The sequence below is a fragment of the Apodemus sylvaticus genome, chromosome 14 (assembly GCF_947179515.1).
Source record: "Apodemus sylvaticus chromosome 14, mApoSyl1.1, whole genome shotgun sequence".
NCBI lineage: Eukaryota > Metazoa > Chordata > Mammalia > Rodentia > Muridae > Apodemus > Apodemus sylvaticus.
The window spans coordinates 60,537,751-60,554,684 of record NC_067485.1 but is presented as its reverse complement, the minus strand read 5'-3'; positions in this window follow the sequence as shown (position 1 = coordinate 60,554,684).

Here is a 16,934-nt window from a genome sequence, read left to right as displayed (position 1 = left end):
TGACCACAGTGGATTTCTGGAATCTCCATACAAGTCTCAGTGAACTCCTCACTCTTTTATCTTGCTTGCTTGAAACACCTCCATCAGATGGACAATGCCAACTAACGACAGAGCTTGTCCCTGTGTTCCCTCGGACCACAGCGGCAGCAGCTTTTTTTTTTTTTTTTAGCTTTAAGGTTCTGTTTTCGTTTTCTGTTGTTGTTTTGGTGAGGTGCTTGTTTGTTTTTGGTTTTGCTTGTTCGTGTTTGTTTTTCAGGCAGTTTCCTCTCTATGAATTTTCTCGGCTAAGCTGGAGCTCTAGAGAGGTGAGACTGGCGCTTACAACACCACTTTTCCTGTCCCAGAGCAAAGCATGTATGTAGCTTCTCTTTAACAAACCCAGGCACTTCTGCATTTGCAGACAAGCCTTGTTGTGCCTTTCTACCTTTGACGCTCCTTTTGTCTCTGAACCACATATCTCCTACGCCTATGAACACAACTTGTAGCTTTTTCTCGGTACATGCAAGCTAAGAGTTGTTGGTAACAGCCGTGGCACAGCATGAATGCTGTTTTTTTTTTGGAGTTTTTTTGTTTTTTGTTTTTGTTTTTGTTTTTCTGCCAAACCAACCCAGTCATTACCTGTGTTTAGAGAAGGTCTCTTGTAAGTCAGGCTGGGCCTCTCCTTGAGCTTATGATCTTCCTGCCTATTCCTCGAAACTTCTGGGCTCACCAGCATGCACCATTAAGCTCAGCTTAGCCTGTTATTTTGTTTAAAAATTCATCCCCACTTAAATATTTAGGACACAAACAGAACCCAGCCTTTTTATATTGCGAAAATATAACAGGAATGTCTTCTGGGATCAGTTTCTGGTCCTTTCAGAAACCTCATGAGCCTTCATTGTCTGCATTTCTATTGGCTGCTAGTCTTCCATATTCCTTCCGAAATGGCCTATTAAACTCTGATTACTGGGGTCTAGAAGCTTTTTAGACTAAACTCTGCAAATTAGTTACACAGGCCCAACAGTCGGTTTTCATGTAACAGTGTTTCCAATTTCCAGTACTATCTTTAATATTATTTATTGCTGTAAATTGAAGTGAACAATGTATTTGGCTTGCAGTTGGAGGGAATACAGTCCTCCATGGTGAGGAAGTCATGCTGGCAGGCACCACCACGGCAGTGAGTGTGCCCCAGGGATTCCACATCCCGACAGAAGAGAAAGCAAAAAATGCAGGAAGTTGGGCCATAAACTTTAAATCTCGCTTCCAGGATAGGACATTGACTTCTTCCTACTAAGAGTCACTCCCCAAGGCTCCACAGTCTCCTCAGTCCTCAAGCCCAGATGAAAACCACGAAGTCAAACATGATCTGGACAGTCATTTATATGCAAATCACAATGACCTATATAGTCAGGTGCACAACAAACAAGGTCCCATGAGATGGTGTGTGCAGCTTTCTTATCAGCTTTGGAAGCAATGGTGTCTTTCTCTTGAGCTCTAACAGTGCCCAGTTTTCTTCAGTTCTTGTTTCTTGTGGGCCTATTTCTGGACATCAAAACTGCCTTTTGTCCGAGACACTTCTCAGTACCCCTGAACTGTCAGCCCTGTTTCCTCACATTCTCTCCTTGTCTGTGAATCCCACCCAGTTCAACTATGCTGCTCTACAAAAGCAGGAACTCATGTGCATAGAATGTGGGACAGGAAACCTTAGGAGGGGGTCCTTAGGTCCCCTAAAGGGACCTGAGTATGCTTACTGAGGGCCATCAAGTCTCTTGTTCATCAACAATATATAACTACGCATTCATGACGAGCCTCTCTCTCTCTCTCTCTCTCTCTCTCTCTCACACACACACACACACACACACACAGACACACACACTTCTTTGTGTATAAGCCTTTGTAAGCCTATTACTTCTATATAAATGAAAATGCAGCAATGTTGTTTCATTATATTGTCTCTTAATGCCTTTGAAACATGTAGTCATTTTTAACCCAATTTAATAAGCAGATTTTCTATCGAAATGAGCAAGGCCCACTGTTTTGCTTATCAGCCTAATAGGCCAAGAAGAATGTGAAATTCATAGGGCCCAGGTTCAGGTTCTGCCTCCACAAGTTCAGAAATTTTCTATTGGTTTTGTGTGTGTGTGTGTGTGTGTGTATGTGTGTGAGTGTGTACATGTGTGTGTATATATGTGTATCTTATAAGTGTATATGTTTGTGTCTTTGCGTATGTATGTATGTATATGTGTGTGTGTGTATCTGTGTGTATCTGTGCTTGTGAGCATGTATGTGTAAGTGTACCTGTGTCTTTATGTGTATATATATGTGTATGTCTCTATGTGTTTATATATATATATATATATATATATATATATATATATATATATGTATCTGTGTATGACTATGTGTATGTGTCTGGGTGTAGAATGTCTATGTGTGTGTATATGTGTGAATGAGTGAGTATGTGTGTGTGTTATGTGTGTGTGTGAGAGAGGGTGTGTGTGTGTGTGAGAGAGAGTATGTGTGTGAGTGTGTGTGAGAGTGTGTGTGTTGTGTGTGTGTGTTGTGTGTATGTCTATGTCCTGTGCACATTAAAATATGAGAGAGTGTCAGTGATGGTTTCAGCTGGTCTGCTCGCTCGTTCCTCTTGTCATTCCTTGTATAATGAAACCGTGAGACCTTTTTCCATTGTGAGCAGCTGGTACTGCCTGAACGGACCTGATCGGAGGCCAAGCCAAGAAAGGGTGAAAGCCTGCTGTTGTCCTAGGGAGAGCAGCCCTCCCTCAGGGTGGAAGCCTGGTGTTGTCCTAGGGAGAGCAGCCCTTCCTCTAAGCCATGCCCTCACCGTGGCAGCAAGCTTCGAAGGATCATGACCTTCGTCTCATTGCATCTTCTCTTCCTCACTGCATTACTCTTAAAACTACTTAACTCTATATTCTACCGTAGACTTTTCTGTAGTTCTGTAGATTTTTCTGACTCTCTTGTATAGACACAGATATAATTTAGCTATAGATGTAACATGGTCAAATAATTTTAACTCAACATACCTGAAATTAAGAGTTTCACCATAGCCTAAAGATATAGGAATACATACTAGAGCAGTATATTGACTTTTTTTGTTTGTTTGTTTTTTAACAGATTCCTCTAGACAAGGAGGAACCTGTTGACTTTGGCCATCATGCAGAAGCTGCAGGGAATGAAAACTGGCAGTAGAAATTGCTGTAGATTAAAAAAAAAATCATTTTTCTTCACCAGGTTTATTAATTAACTACAACACCCGTACACCTGTATTAGTAAAACTGAAATTAAAATTCTTGGGCCAAAGCAAAACAATGTGAAAAACAAAGCAACGATCCTTTAAAAATAAATATCAAGGCTGTAATCTTAGTTTTTTTTATATTATTTCCTTAATAAGGTTGTACCATGTCATTTATAATGGGGCTAGCTAGCCCATGGAGGTTGTGAGTGTGAAGAAGAAAAGAGAGAAGGCCTTTGTCTGCAAAAGTCCAAGGGAGAGCAGTTTTGGAAACGTCTGCTTAAGCGGTCTCTTTAGCTGTGGAGCTGCTGGCACGTGACCTTGGTCATGTGGAATGACAATTTGGGCCTTTATCCCTTCTTATCGGGAACATTCTTACAGCACTCCCCAAGGATCTCTAAAGCTGTTCTAAGAAATGGTTGTATCATCCTAAACTTGCATCTGCTCAGCTCTTGATTGTCTCAGGAAAAAAAAAACCTACTCTTTTATAGTGTTTTGCATAGCAACATCCCAAACACAGCAAACACAATGATGCTTGGAAAATACAGAATCTGGGAGAAATATAGCTATGCAGAGACCGGGTGTACGTTCCCAGAAACCACTTGGGGACTAAGTAGCTACTCTCCCATGACAGCTGTAAAGGGCAGAGTCACTCCGGGTTCTCATTTCCTGAAAGTCTTCCTTAGCAATTCTTACAAACAAAGTTTTATTTTATTCTGAAATCAGGTGAAAAAGATAAAAAAAATCATTGTTTATTAAAAGGCAAAAGGCCCTTTCGAGATGATGTGTACTCCCATAAGGACAGGCTACATACTTCAGAAGTTTAGTCAGTATGTAAGTATACACGGGTCTAGAACAGTTACTATAGAAACAAAACGTTCCTCCGTTGAATGGAAAGACACTCGTAGTAAATTTCCATACTGATGTCTAAGCTACACAAATTGCACATTGGTTTCAAGTCAAATTTATCTGATTGTATATTCTAACACTTTCTGAAATAAGCTGGCATGAATTCTGAGGAGAAGGGAAGATGCTTTCCTTCCCAAGATTCAAACCAGAGCTCACCTAACCCAGCACTAAAGAAGCCTTGCTGGGTCTTAGTCAGTCCCAAGTTCCTGTCACCCCAGTTCTCAGAGCACCCTATCCACTAAACTGCATCAGAGGATTCTCCTACCATGGCTCACAGGACTTGCTCTGAAGAAGAGAGCAGGGTGCAATGTATTGCAGGCTTTGGGAACAAGTCAAGGTGTCAAATAGAGTTTCACTTTGGAAGGCTTCAGGGAGCTGGTTTTGAGCAAAGCATTTCTGTTTTGGTTTTGTCATTTTGAGTCAGGGTCTCATGATGTAGACTGGCCTGAAACTTGTATTGGTCCTCCTACATCAGCTTCCTAAATGCAGGGATAATAGATGTGTCCCACCATGCCCAACTTTGAGCAAAGTTTCCATTTCTCTGAAGATGTGCAGTCTCAGCTGTGCCTAGTGGCACAGGCCTGGAATCCCAACGACTTGGAAGGCTTATACTGGAAGGCCATATGTAATGACAATTTTGGAATTTTGTTTCCCTAAAAAAATAAACCCAGATTAATATTATAAGAAAATGTTTTCATTTTAATCCCAGGTGTGGGAATCTGGGACTGCTTCACAGCAGCTGACTGGGATTTGCTTCCTGCTCTGGCAGAGAGGCATGGCTTTGCCAGATGCGGATAGTTTTCCACAATTGTACAACATTTGGAATTCTGGGAACTTTTCATAGAAGGCCCCAATAGGTGGAGTTGGTGGTTGTTCAGGGAGGTTTGTTGTAGTTTGGTTAGTCGTGCTCAAAGAAGAAACAAGAAAGAATTCACATGCAAGGATCTCTCTCCCCCCCCTTTCCTCCCCATCCTTCCTTGTCTCTTGTCTAGTGAAAGGAGGTAGGGGGATAAAGGGTGGAAAAAAGAAGAACCCATAAAGTAGCAAAGACCAGCTGATCTACAAGTTCAAGAAAAGGCTTAGAAGAGTCTGTTTCAAAATAAAAATTACCAAATATGGGGCGGGGCAGGGAGGAAGAAAAAACTGGGCATTAATCTTAGTAATAGGATGCTTAATGTCTTGGGCTCAATCCTTACTATCATTAAAGTAATTAATTAATTAATTAATTAATTAAATAAATAAGTAAGTAAATCAGTAGAAAATGCCCAGATCTCTTCCTTGAGTATGTATAAAACGATACTAGTTTTGATTTGATCACGTCTCACAGTCCCTGTCAAGATAACAACTGTGATGCAAATGACATTTGTTGCACACGAGTGAACTTGGTCATTATTCCTTTGACTGTTTTGTCAATGACTGGCTCTATGTACACTGAATTTGACTGACATTTAAAATGGCATTCAATAGGCTGCATGACTACTTGTTTTTGAGATGAAATTTTCCACAGGGATGAAGTTTGATGTTAATTGAAGGAAGTGGTTGTTGAGGAGGAACCCCCAGTATCATCAAATTGCAGAGGAGATAAAGCAATTTGGGAAGAGATCACAGAGTCTTTCATGTGGGAAGCTGTGTCACCAATACACTGGCTGGCATATAATGTGCTGAAATACCAATACTGATGGTTCTGAGTACTGCAGGGATAGATACAGCCCCTGTTGATGTAAACATACAGGATCACGAAACCTTCCAGGCTCACACAATAATATAGGAAGACAAGCTGTCCTAAGCTGAAAGGATCATATACAACAAATATAAAGTAAAAACTCAAAGAGCTAAGAAAGTTTTGTGATGTTTTGCTAGAACACTCATCGTTTGTGGTATGTGAAATAGCTGTACTTTTTACTATAATGGCATTTCAGACTTACTGGTGTAAAGACCTGCAAAGAAGACCATCAGACAGAGGAGGAGCAGTTAGGAGCCATGGTAGAAAAGCAAGTGGGACCCAGTACATCAGCCTGAAGAACTCAAACTCCTTAAGATCTTCTCCAAATACTAGTAAATAGATTATTTTTAAAATTCACTTTCTATGACATGGACTAATGAATCAGAACACTTGAATTCTGCTGTGAGCTTTGGAATAAGACTTTACCACTTTAACAATAGTTAAAACTTTTAAAAAAGGAAATTAGCCTTGATTGTGCACTATGACGATCATCTAATGAGTCGTTACGATGCATTCTACTTGCATAAAAGATGCTTTTATTTTAAGAAAGAAAGAAACTTAGGTGGGAGGAGAAGAAGGAAGGGAGAGAAGAAGGAAGAATAGAAAGGAAGGAAGGAAAATGCTGTATGAAAACTCAGTAGCAGCTCTAACTCAAAGTCCTAAGAGGACACTGGGACCGTAGGAGGCTCACACAGGCTCACAATTCAGATCAAGTTAAAAAAGCCTTTGATTATATTCTTATTTTTTTCCAAACTTAAAAAAGCATCTTAATTTTTTTTTTTAAAAAAAGGTCAATCGCCATTATTTCATTTGGCTTATGCTGAAATAAGTAGAAAATTTGAAGACTAAGAATCTTGTCCCATTTTCCTCTGTAGTTTTTAAGTTATAAAATATACATACAGGAAACAGAGTCTTTTAGTATTTATTACTGTATCTTAATATCCAACAGAGTGTGTCAAAGCAATTAAAAAGTATCTTTGGGTGACTTACAGAAGAGCAACTGTAGAGTGATGGTCCAGTGAAGTGGCCATCCAAATTCTGGGGGAGTAGTAATTGGAGGGCCACCTCACCAGGCTTGTGGTTTTATACCATCTATACCCTCAGGACTCCCGTGTTAGCCAGCACCGGACATCATCTTTCTATGTGGGTGGCAGCTGCCTGTCAGCTCCATAATCCTGAAGGAAAGCCAGGAATTTGTTTCAAAGCATTTGTCCAGAATAAACCACATGTGGTCTCCAGGGAGCTCTGGGCCTGAAGCCTGCTGGCTTATCCAGGAAAAAAAAATGGACTGTCTTCTCAAAGCCAATAAGATAAAAGAAACCCTCCATCGTCCAAAACAGCACAAGCTCATGGGTGGGAATTGCACAAGATTGAGGTTTGTCTTTTTGTTGGCCTCAGAGAAGCAAAGAAATAGGAGGAAATGCAGACTGCTGTCAGGGTCCTCTGTTTAATGCTGTTTGTTCGACTTGCTTAAAAGCAATTGTGTGTTGGACAGCTCCATAGGTCACTAGGAGGCCTTGAACACACAATAGCAGACTTCTATTAGTCTATCACTGTCACTTCAGGACCCATGGCCACATCACATCATTGGAGCAGAATCCTACCAAAGTCAAGATTTCTGAATCTTAGAAGAATGTGTTTTCTTAATAGTTCTTGACTGCGGTAGTACACAGGCAAGATCTGAGGGTAGACACAAAAGCTGGTAACTCTTGTTATTTCCTGCCAAAACGGCCTCAGAAGGGCATCCACCTACCTGTCTACCCTTCCAAGGGAACTGGAGTACTGGAACACAGAACACTGTAGTAGGTCAGCTGCTTTTTGTTACTTTTTAGCAAAATAATGTGAAAGAGAAGTGGAGCAAATCTTTGCTACTTTGCTGGTTCTTTTCCCAGCTTCTTATATCTCCTTTCATTCCACAACACTAAATAGGATAAAAAACAAACAAACAAACAAACAAAAACAAAGATAGAGGGGAGAGGGGATTTAGAAAAATCCCTGATTTTATTATTTTCCTTTTATTTTTTCTTTGACCATGGTTACTGACAAACTGCAAATAAACTCCCTAAGTGACCAACAGCCATCCATCCTGCCTCTCAGGGCTCTAGTATTTATATACCTTTTGAAAATTTCCCAGAATTCCAAATGTCACACAGTCACAAAAAGGTGTCAGCAGCTGGCAAAAACACACTTCTACTAGAGCACGAGGAAAATCATAGTCAGCTGCTGTAGACAATCTGAAGCAGCCCTATATAGCCATACCTGGGCTTAAAAATAAAAACATATTATTATAATATTTCTGTGTTTTTGTTAAGAAATCAAAATTCCAGAATTGTCACCACAGAGAAGGGCTTAAACAAGGAATGTACAGTTAATATGGAGAGATGAAAGCAAATAGATGAGATTCTATTGTGTTTTCTTTGCAGATGAGCTGATAATTTAAAAAAGAGAGATAGGTAGGAGAGAGAACTGACAGGTTGATGCTCATCAGCAGGATGCAGAAAGAACATCTCAGATGGTTACAAAAAATCTATATAGGATCATTCAACATAGAGTGCCCAGGCAGTGCAAGTTTCCAAATCCATAGCTTCTATCCAAAGTGAGAACATCTAATGTTCTCTATGGACTCTAATGCTCTGTGAGATCTAATGAAACCATTGTTTCATAATGAGATACCTACACATCTCTCCCTCTCTCTCTCATCTATTTATCATCTATCATCTATGTATCCACAAACACTGGATCTATATATTCACTGTATGCATATATATTAAATGAAGTCCATCATATACAGTGGATAATATGTGTTATATGTTTTACATATATAATAGAATATATTAAATAATATGACATATGGACTACAGCTCCCAAAGGAATGAGAGATTAAATCCTTATTCTTTTTTTTTTTTTTTTGAGACGGGGTTTTTTTGTATAGCCCTGGCTGTCCTGAAACTCACTCTGTAGAGCAGGCTGGCCTCGGAACTCAGAAATCCACCTGCCTCTGCCTCCCAAAGTGCTGGGATTAAAGACATGTGCTACCACCACCTGGCTAAATCCTTATTCTTAACAGGAATACTTAAATTAGATGATTCATCTCTTGGTAACTCTTCTGATCCTTTAGAGCACTGGTTCTCAACTTTCCTAATGCTATGACCCTTTAATGCAGTTCCTCATGTTGTGGTAATCCCCTTCCCCCAACCATAAAATTATTTTCATTGCTACTTCATAACTGTAATTTCATTACTGTTATGAATTTTAATGTGAGTATCTCTGGTCTTAGGAGACCTCTGTGATGAGGTCATTTGACTCCCAAAGGAGTTGTGACCTGCAGATTGAGAAATGCTGCTATAGATTGTAACAAAACATAACCACATCCCTTTAACATCTGAGTAGTTCTATTGAAACATATACATTTTTCATATTATAAATACCTACATGCACAAAATGTTATTTGGAAACATATATTAGAAACTGGTCCCAGTGGCTACCTTTGGGAAGAGGGTTCTGGCTATAGGAGCAGAAGGAAGACTGGCACTTCCTACTTTTCCTTACATAGATTGGATCACATACATCTCCATCACCTAATGACACACACATAGAAAAAGTATATTACCTGACAAGACTGTAAGTGCTTTTTGATTCAGATATTTCTCTCCTGGGAGTAATATCCTACAAATGCACCCACAAGTGTGAAATGGTGTCCTTTCAAGTTGATGTGCACTGATTTTAATAACAAAGACTGAAGTAATTAAAGCATCTGCCAATAAGACACAGGAAAAGTTAATCATATATGCCTATGGAATTCAATAGCGTGCATTCACAAAAGGAATGCTGGTAACATGTTTTGACAGGAGATAAGCCCCCCAATATTACTAACTGAAAAGGGCAAATCATATACCATTGTTAGAATTTAAAGACTCTATGGCCATATCTCCCTGATCTCTTCTGATCTTAGAAGCTACACAGAGTCAGAGCCTGTTGGTGCTTGAATGGGAGAATTCATCTATATGTATTTGTGTATCCATGTGTGTATATCCATGTGTGTGTGTGTGTGTGTGTGTACATGTTTGCTGTTATGTGATGAGGACAGTGGATGTTTCAAGAAAGGAGAACTTGGCAGTAGGGTGTTAGGAGTGGGACAGAGACATTTCTGTTAGATTTCCCAGATGTTTCTCAAAACAGCAGTGCCATTTAGGTAAGCGTCATATCCTTTCTTCATGGGCCACACTCATTTAGTAAGGATGCTACACCTCTTAACAATTTTATCTATTCATTTGTTTTGTATATGTGTGTGTAAGAATGTATGTGTGGAAGTCCAAAGACAACTTGAGACTCCTGTTGAGTCTCTCCTTCCATCTCACTGACCCCATGAAATTTTAACAAAAATACATATGACCTACTGTATGCATTACATTTCTATTGCTGTGACAAAGGACCACGACCAAAGCAGCCTATAAGAGAAAACATTGAATTGGACTCAAGGTTTCAAAGGCTTAGAGTCCGTGATTGTGGAGCAAAGGTCTGGATAGCAGTAGAAATGGCTGAGAGCTCACAACTTGATATGGGAGCAGGACCAGAAATCGGAACACTGGGAACAGTGTGTCTTCTGAAACCTCAAAGTCTGTCCCAAGTGAAACACCTCCTTCAACAAAGCCATACCTGCTAAACCTTATTAAACAGTTCCACCATCTGGGAATCAAAAATTCAAACATACGTGCTGCATGTATTTTTAAATCGCTTTTGCCTTTTCCCATGGTTGGACCGTGCGACTGGCCCCTCCTGGCTTCCCTTTTGTTTACCCACCTTTGCTCAGGAGGTGACCCTGCTACCAGCTCCCACCGAGATCATTGAATCTGCAGAATGCACACACACACACACACACACACACACACACACACACACACATACACACACACACACACACACACACACACACACACACACACACACACACACACAGAGTTTGTTCCTCTACAATTTGCCTTCTAGGCATGATTGCTGGGCATGACTATCTCCCTCCTGGAAAAGCACGCCCTTACAAATTTATTATCTCCGTCTCTTCACCGGCTCTAAACTTGTTGGCTAGTCCTACCTAACCCCCGCCAAATATCCTTGGCCACCTACCTGTAGCAGAGGCCACAGGCCTGAGCTCCTCTGGAGACCTCACATGGTTGCTGTGTTCTTCTTCCTTCAAAGCATGGCAGAAAGACCTTTTCTGCTTCCTTGCCTCTGCCTTTTTCTCCTAGGACCGGGAATTCCCACCTGTACCTTCTGCACAGCACCTGGCCCCCAGCTTTCTTTACTGACAAATCAAGAACCAATTGGAGAACATCAGAACTGCCCCTTTCACATATGAGCCTTGGGAGTCTATTCTTGTTTGTCACTCTACACAAGCATAGACTCTTCTTTCTTTTCTCGTTTTTATTTTCTTTCTTTTCTTTTTTCTGTTTGTTTGAGACAGGATTTCTCTGTATAACCCTGATTGTTGCAGAACTTCCTCTGTAGACCAGGCTGGTCTCTGTAGTGACAATTTTTGAGTTTTGGTTTCTTTAAAACACACAGAAATATTATGGGAATATATTTTTGTTTTAATCCCAGGTGTGGGATGTGGGGCTGCTTCAGATTTTCTACAGCAGTTGACTAATATTTGCCTCATGCCCTAGCAGGGCTCTGATTTTGCCAGCTACAGACAGTTTCTCCAGTGATGTGACATTTGGAATTCTGGAGACTTTCCAGAGGATATATAAATGTGAGGGCCCTAAGAGGCTGGAGTGGGTTGATGGTTGGTTTCTGTTGGTTACAGTTAGTTAAGTAGTCAAGCACAAGGAAGAAAGAAGAAGAAATTAGATATCCCGACAGTGAAGGCTAAACTTGTCCAGAGGGACTCAACACCCCTAATCAGTAGGAAATAGTCTAATGATAACATCACCCCTTTCCTCTCTTACCATTTTTCTCTCTCCTATCTAGGGTTTGGGGTTAAAGCGCGGAAGAAGGGTGGGAGAAAGAAGAACCTACAAAGTAGTCAAAGTTATAGCCCTCAAACTTAGAGATCTGTCTGCCTCTGCCTCCTGAGTGTTGCGGTTCAAGCATAGCATGCACCACCACCATCGGGCACAGTCTCATTTCTTATGCAGGACGAATCCTTCAGAATAAAAAATACGGATCTAAAGGCCTATTTACATATGTTGCTTTAAACAATTATATATATATGTATATATATATATACATATATACATACACACACACACACACACACACACACACTCACATATATATAAAACTGCTCTTTATACCAACACAGTGAAAAAACATTTCCTTTTGGGGTGGGTTGTTTTTGTTTTTGCTTTTTTTTTGTTTTTTTGAGACAGGATTTCTTTATGTAGCCTTGGCTGTCCTGGAACTCACTCTGTACACCAGGCTGGCCTCAAACTCAGAAATCCGCCTGCCTCTGCCTCCCAAGTGCTGGCATTAAAGGTGTGTCATGCCCGGCGTGAAAAAACATTTCTGTGCTGTGTCTACTCTATCGTTAGTTTCTTGTTCAATGGGTATTTAGTGTATGGACAAAAATATTTTAAAAAACTTACCTCCTTTGACCTTGTTCAACAATTAAATTTTAAGTTAGTTGTGTGTGTGTGTGTGTGTGTGCACATGCACATGTGTGTCTTTATGTGTATACATGCTATGGCACACCCATATAGATCAGAAGACAACTTTTGGGAGTTGGTTTTCTCCTTTCATTATGTGGGTCCCAGGTATGAATGAGAGCTGTCAGACTTTCATGGCAAGTATTTTTATCCACTGAGCCAATCTTGCTGACCCCACACCAACAATCATTAAAAATTATTTAATTATTATTTTATGTGTATGAGTTTTGCCTGCCCATATGTCTGAGTACCATGTGTATGTCTAGCGGCCAAGGTGGCCAGGAGAGGGCATCTGATTCCCTGAACTGCAGTTACAGATGGTTGTGAGCCACCATGTGGGTACTGGGAATTGAACTTGGGTCCTCTGGAAGAGTGCTCCATCCTAGGTGGAGGGGAATTATGGCTAGCACAGGAATTCCTGCTCGAAGGCTGGGAGAGGAACTTCATCTTAGTCAATGTCAAGTTCCTGCCAGGTGGCATAGCACCCCAATATGGCTCTCTACTCCTGTCTCTCCTCCATAGTGTCCTCCAACCTCTACTTCTCTCTCTTCTCAATGCAGAAAATGTTATTCCAGTCACCTGTTTCTCAGATCAGAATCTGATGGTTCCTCTTGAGACCTCTCTCTTCTTTCCCCTTTGAATTCATCACCAAGCTGCACTTTTAGCTCCTAAGTGTATCTCTAAGCTGTCGGTTAGTCTCTGTCTGTGCTGCTGAGATGTTGGTCTATGCCACTGTCTTCTCCACCTGGAGGTCCACAGAACTCACATAATCTTCCACAGTTGGCCTATGTAGGGCATGACTGAAAATAGATTGCATCAAGCACTCTGATCCTGTTTCTTTCCTCAGGTGCCCAACCAGCCACAGTGGATTTTGGCTTCTGTTATATTTTATCTTCTCTGCCCAGAATCTTTTCTCCTTGTAGCCTTTGTTTCCTCTCATTCCCCTATTTCTGCTAATTCTGTAGAAATTATTCTAACAGAAAATGTTGGATCCTACAAAATCTGATATAGGACTCCCTTAACTATTCTCCCCCGCAGCATCTTGTTTTCTATAAACTTTTAAGTATAAAAGTACTTGTCATATCATTGATTATTTATTTCTAGCACAGCTTTTATTTTTTATTTTTATTTATTTATTTATTTTTGTCTATATAGTCCCAGGAAATAGGATGGTTCCTGGTATGCGACTGTTACTGAACAACAATAAGATACTATGTTAGGGGTTGTGATGAATGAAATAATATTTTTAAACAATTTTACCCTATCTCAAGTAACCATTGGTCCTTCTCACACATCAGCTGGATTTGTTTAGGTGTGAGCTATTTCCTAAAGACTCATGTTCAGGTCACAATTCTGATTAAAATGAATTTCAGTTCACATGCAAGATGTGATCCTGAGACTAGTTCATGGAGTCCCCAGACTTGAGATCAGGTCTGGAATTGAGTCAGTTCACTAATATAAGCCATGGAGGTTCTTTTTTCTTTAAAATTACATTTGCTTTGAGTGGTGTGTGTGTGTGTGTGTGTGTGTGTGTGTGTGTGTCTGGGTGTGTCTTTGTGCCTGTGTGTCTGTGTGTGTCTGTCTGTGTGGTGTTACAGGACTCTATAACAGGTAGACACAAAGAAATGTAGGGAGAACCAGTTGGTCAGGTCTGTGTTGATAAGTTAATTTGCACTTCTGTTTGTCTTGAAACGTAAGGAGTAAGTACCATTATCTCAGAAGATCTGGCTTATCTGTGGTCCCCCCCCCCAGGCTCATAGATTTGATTGCTTGATCACCAGGGAGCACTGTCTGACAGGGATTAGATATGGCTTCCTCGGAGGAAGTGTGTCACCTGGGATGGGCTGTGGGATTTGAAAAGCTCAAGCCAAACCCAGTGTCTCTCTCTTCCTGCAGCCTGTTGATCCAGATCCAAATGGAGAACCCTCAGCTACTTCTCCACTCCGTGGCTGCCTGCATGCTGCCTTGATGGCAGTGGACTAAATTTCTGAAACTGTAAAACAGCCCCAATTAAATGCTTTTTTTTTTTTTTTAAATAAGAGTTACTGTGGTCATGGTGTCTCTTCACAGCAACAGAACACTGACTAAGACAGTCACTCCTCTCAGATCTCCAAGTATGGTCCCCTCTGCAGAAAATGACAGTTTCAGGGCTGGAGAGATGGCTCAGCAATCAAGAGCACTGACTGCTCTTCCGAAGGTCCTGAGTTCAAATCCCAGCAACCACATGGTGGCTCACAACCATCCGCAATGAGATCTGACTCCCTCTTCTGGATTGTCTGAAGACAGTTGCAATGTATTTAAATATAATAAATAAATCTTTTTTTAAAAAAAGAAAAGAAAATGACAGTTTCCTTCTCATTGTCTATATATGTTTATTAAATCTTTAGCGCCTATTAAGGCATTGATCCTCCTGTATTCTAAGTATCTGGATATTTGTCCGTTTTCCATGAAACCGGGGCCTTTTGCAGAGCAGGACACTGTGCCTTTTCATCTGCATTTTTTGAATTCTAAAGATAGTTACAAAATAGAAGATTCTCAAAGGGCCAATGAGATGGTTCCATTTAAAGGTGTGTGCAGCCAAGCCTGACGATCTGTGTTCAATCCCTAGGACCCACACGGTGGGAGGAGAGAACCAACTCTGATGTCTTCTGACCTCCATATGCACATTATGGTGCTCGTGTGTGTGTGTGTGTGTGTGTGTGTGTGTGTGTGTGTGTGTGTGTGTGAGTGTGTGTGTGTGTGTGTGTGTGTGTGTGTATGTGTGCATGCACACACATGGGTATGCAGGAATGATTGTGTGTGTACATACCCCCCTTTTCTTCCATAATTTCTCCATCCAAGGGTCTAGACTTCCCTCCCCAGCACCCTTCCCTATATAATCAAACCACCTTGGTTACATGACCCCCTTTGTCTACTCTCTTCTCTCCGGGCCTCTTCATCTGGCTTCTTCCCTTCCTCACAAGGCTCAGGGTCGTGTTTACTCTGGATTCTCCCAGTTGTCTCTGCCTCTAACTATGCTCTTCCTTTTATGTACAATAAATTTTCCCTTCCATGATACCTACGGAAGTCACGTCCTTTCCTTTTTAAAATTTTTCTTTTTATTTTTTTGTTCTGTGTGGACATTTTAACAGGTGTGTCCTCCCCAGTGGTCATGGTTTCTGGGTCTTAATTCACAATTAAGGGTGAGAATCTGACTACTCACTGGCCAGCCACCTCAGGCAGGTGTCTGCCCCTCCTCTGGTCTGTGACCGGAAGGCACATGGATGGGAATGATTGCATTTGGAGCCCTCCATAGTTGAGAGTTGACGCAGCAAGCCCTTCCTGAGCATGATGGGGGAAGACATGTTTGTCTGAAGGCAATACATGACAAGGTGACAAATTCATCTGAGACAGCATTCTGGGAAATGGGGAAATGTCTATAATTTAAAAATGGACAACTACAAAAGTTTAGCCAAACCCAAAGCAAACCCCTATCTGTTAAAAACCAGTTTTTATCTTTTCAACATTTAAGATTGCTTCAGTCATGACTATTAGTTAAGATCACCTCCACTCAGGACTCTGGAGAACAACATTTCTAAGGCTGAATCATCAGTTTTTTGTTTTTTGTTTTTTTATTTAGTGCTACTGATTTTGAAATACTTGAAAAGGAATCCATTAACAAAATACTGACCCAACCATCTTAACCTTAACCCTGGCAGGGAAGACCGGTGGCCAGAGAACTTCCTCCTTCATTCATACCATAGGGGTATGTATACATGAGAAACTTCTCATTAGATTAGGGTTGGTTTGTTAAAGAAGTTTGTAATTGGCAGCTCAGACAATGATGGGTAGAATAGCATTCAACATTCGTAGGCTGTCTGGTTCATGGTCCTTTGGTCTCTGGATAAGACATAACCTGCCCACTCCGTAAGTCTGAGATTCTGGATGTTATCTCCTTACAGCACTGCAGAGCTATAGGATGGAACCTGGGGTTCTATTATGGTTAGCTAGTTACTTCGTGGTCTATTGTTGCAGCTGTTACCCGGACACATGGAATTTTACCAGGTAGCGTCTTTTGTATTTGTCATGCACTGACCTTACTCTACACTTGCCCCTAATTAATAAAGAACTCATAAACAAACCTTACAATGAATTTTCAAAAATAGTGGCATATAAACATTCTCCTCTGAGTATCCAGGCTTTTTAATGATGCCTCACATTCTGGTATGTAGCATGTTTCAAAAGGACTGGTGTAACAAACCAGTGGAAACAACATAAGCTATATTTCTCTGGTAGTTTGCAGTACTAATGCCTAACCAAACTTTCCTAACTTAAAATTTCATGAAAAAGAAAAGCAATTTCTTTCTTAGGTATGTGTAGATTTGTTTCTTATTTTGAGTTAAAGGTACCGCTAGGTGCCTAAATCTATTTGATTAATAAGCTGTGTAAT